This window comes from Mastomys coucha, chromosome X (genome assembly GCF_008632895.1).
Source record: "Mastomys coucha isolate ucsf_1 chromosome X, UCSF_Mcou_1, whole genome shotgun sequence".
NCBI classification, from domain to species: domain Eukaryota; kingdom Metazoa; phylum Chordata; class Mammalia; order Rodentia; family Muridae; genus Mastomys; species Mastomys coucha.
Genome location: NC_045030.1, coordinates 6,261,256 through 6,264,941, shown reverse-complemented (window position 1 = coordinate 6,264,941; position 3,686 = coordinate 6,261,256). Strand labels below are relative to the sequence as shown.

At 43.0% G+C, this 3,686-nt stretch overlaps 1 non-coding gene across 1 annotated transcript; it reads right to left on the bottom strand.

Annotated features, from left to right (window-relative positions):
- Positions 1-3,462: 3,462 nt before the first annotated feature.
- On the bottom strand, positions 3,463-3,569 carry LOC116095858. Its single transcript, XR_004120743.1, has one exon. It is a non-coding gene; the product is annotated as a U6 spliceosomal RNA (small nuclear RNA).
- Between the last annotated feature and the right edge of the window lie 117 nt (positions 3,570-3,686).

Here is a 3,686-nt window from a genome sequence, read left to right as displayed (position 1 = left end):
TTCACCCCTCCATCCTTGTGCTCCTGCCCCCTAAGTGCTTGGATTTCAGGGGAAGGCCATTGTACCTGGCTTTCTGCATTTTCAGAAAAGTCATTGGCATTTATTGTTGGGAAGTAGACAAATCAGTTTCCATGTCAACCATAAGAAACTGGGAGATTTGTCCCTGCCCTCCCCGCCCCCCAGGCCTCAGGGTAGGATGGTAGTGGAGGTGGTCACTTGCCCCAGCTGATGCATTCTCTCCTCTAGTCAGTCCAGTTTCCAGCCATTTGCCCACTTCTACCTTCAGGGACCCTTGCCAGCTCAGCCTTGAGTGTCTTCCTGCCCTTCTGCCTGGGAAAATTCCAGCTGTAGCCCACTCTGCTCTGTGTCACCTGTCACCACCTTTCCTTCTGCTCTCTGACTTCTAGAGACGTGTTGAAATCTCTCATCTGCTGACACACCCCCACGCTGCCTTATTACTGGTTTATACCTGTTCTGTTCTTTGGCAATCCTATTAAAGGGATCTGGGAAAGGAGGGGAGAGATGGATGTGCCATTCGAAGTAAGCTAAACAGAGAACAGGCACCGCACATCCACACAGGATCTGCTCTACAGATGTCAGCTTCTGTGAATGATGGCTTACCACTGCCAGGTGTGTGTGAGTGTATGTGTGTGTGTGTGTGCATGAGTATGTGTGTTTGTGTGTGTTTCTGTATGTGTGCGTCTGTGTGAAGACCTGGGGGCAAGTAGGATAAGGAATATAGGGCATGGAGTTTTTCTCTTTTCCTCCTCCTCCTTCTCTCCCTCTTCCTACTCCTCCTATGCCTCCTCCGCCTCTTCCTTCTCCTCCTTTTCCTACTCTTCCTCCTCCCCCTCCTTTTTTTTTCTGAGAGAGGGTTTCTCCATGTAGCTCTGGGTGGCCAGAAGGTTGCTCTGTACACCAAGCTGGCCTCAAACTCTGAGATTCTCCTGCCTCTACCTCCTAAATGTTGGGAATAAAGGTATACACCACCATGCCCAATGAGTTTTTCTTCTTAAAACATTTAGTATTTTAAATGGATTTTATTTACATTAATAATACATGAATGTATCCCTGTGTGGAAAAAAAAAAGAAACCAAAGCCCATAAAAATGGAGATGATGTCTATCACACTGTTGTGCCTCAAACCACGTGGATTGGAGTCTTTTCCTTTGGCGGAGAGATACCAGCAGGGTTGGGGGCAGGCACTAGAAAAGAAAAGTACAGCAATAAAGGACAGTCCATCAAACAAGTTACTGTCTAACTGGGGCTCAACCCTAAGTACCTCTGGAGGTTAGTGGACAGGGACCTAGAAGGAGAACAAGGGAGTTGGGGGATTTAACTATCAGGCTTGCTGGACTCCTAGTACTACAGTGTGCCCAGCTCAGTTCTGTTATATAGACATGCATCCCTTTTGGAGGTGAGAGGGTGAAACTGGGGAGTAATGGCTGGGAAAAAAAGCAAGTATTTATGGTGTCTGTGATCCACATATGCATTTATATACAGAGTGTATATCTAGAGAAAGAACTCAAAAGGTATTGTGGTAGGCAGAATTCCAACATACAAGGTGCCTCTAGGTTCTACCCATGAGTCCCCAGAACCTGTTCATGTGGTAAGATTTCACCCCCAGGATTCAGTCCTACAGTTGGTACAGTTGAGTTCACCGTAGAAGTACCCTGTCTCCTAAATTAGTATTATCATTACAGTGCTAGGGGTGAGAGGTCCAGGGCACATTAATCCCAGGTGTGGATGAGCTCCCTTCACTAGGCGGTATAGGGCCAAGCCCCATAGGTGCTCCTCATTTACCCAGCCAAAAGGTGGCCAGCAGCAGAGTGGGAAGGAGGAGGCTGGGAGGCCTTTCTTTTATAGCTTCTGCATATATGGAGAATATGTGGGACTAATTTTTCTCATATGGCTTGTTTCATGTAGGATGATAATCTCTAGTCCCATCCATTTACCCTCAAATGACAGACTTTCATTTTTCTTTGTGGTTAAATACTCCAAGGTGTATGTATACCATGTTTTTTTTTCTTTTTAAAATAAAAAATATTATTTTATTTTATGTGTATGGATGTTTTACGTGGGTATATGTCTTCAAACCATTTGTATGCCTGGTATCCACAGAGGCTAAAAGAGGGTGTCAGATCCCCTAGAACTGGACCTACTGGTGACCGTGAGCTGGGAATTGAGGCCAGACCCTCTGAAAGAACAAGTAGTGCCCTCAACTGCTGAGCCATTTCTTCAGCCTTTCAGACCACATTTTCTTTACCTACTCATCTGTTGATGACTATGGAAGCTGATTCCCTATCTTGGCTTTTGTGAATACTATCACAATAAGATCAGTATGCAGATATCTCTATTGCATCTGACAAATTCCTTCAGGTATATATAGAAGAAAAGACATGGTAGTTTTTTGTTGTTGATAAATAAATATTTTTATAACATATATATAATATATATTTATATAATATATGAGATATAAATATATAAAATATATTTATATAATATATCTCATATATATTATCACATACATATCATATATCTCATATATATATGTATATATGAGATATATACATGAGATATATATCATATATATGGTCTCATATATCCCAAGTCTAAAGCTGGCCTTAAACTTACTGTGCACCTGAAAGTGGCCTTCCCCCCCCCCCATGTCTGCCTCCTCAGTGTTAAGATTATAGATTTGTGCTACTGTGCCCAGAATAGTAGGGTTTTTTTTAATTTTCTTAGCCCATTTATTGTGGGCTAGGCAACTGTCATCCAGTAGTGCTTCTCCTGGTCTTTCTGTTCCTTTGGTCTTCTGATGGCAGGCTTCACTCTCAAGTGGTGCTGTAGGTTCAGGACCCACTGGCCCCTGTTTCCACGCAGAAACCACAGTGCCAGATGCCAATGGCTCATCTCTTCATCTTGGCCTTGTCACAGAAGGAGCAAGTGTACTTGGCATGCTGGCTGATTTTCTTCACCATTTTCCAGAAGGAGGCACCATAGCAGGTCTAGTATTTCCCACGATCTCAAGATCACCTTCTTGGTGTATTTAGCAATGTTGCCAGAACTGAAGTCTGAGCCTGAAGAGCAGTTTTTTTGTTTTTTTAAGTTTTTTTTTTTAAATTAAATTTAAAGAAATGTAGCCCAGGTTAGCCACAAACTTGTGAAACTCCCTCTTCCCTCCTCTCTTGTATGCTGGCATTATTAGTGGGAACTGCCATGCTTGGCTACTACATGTGGGATTTTTGTTGTTGTTTGTTTGCTTGCTTGCTTGCTTTGTTTGTGAGATAAGATTTTGTTTTGTTACTCAGGCTGGCTTCCAACTGATCTTCGTGCCTCAGTCTCCCAAATGATGGAGCTAAAGTGTGTGTTACCAAGACAGGCCCGTTTTTAGTTTAGTTGTTACAGTTTTAACTTTTAGGAGCAGCTTAATAGGTTTTTTTGTTTGCTTGTTTTTGTTTTTTAAAATATGGAACACTCCATGAATTTGTATGTCATCCTTGCACAGGGGCCATGCTAATCTTCTCTGTAACGTTCCGATTTTAGTATATGTGATGCCGAAGTGAGCACTTAATGTTTTTTGTTGTTTTAAGACAGGATTCACCAGGCAGTGGTGGCGCACACCTTTAATCCCAGTACTCTGGAGGTAGAGGCAGATGGATCTCTGAGTTGGAGGCCAGCCTGGTC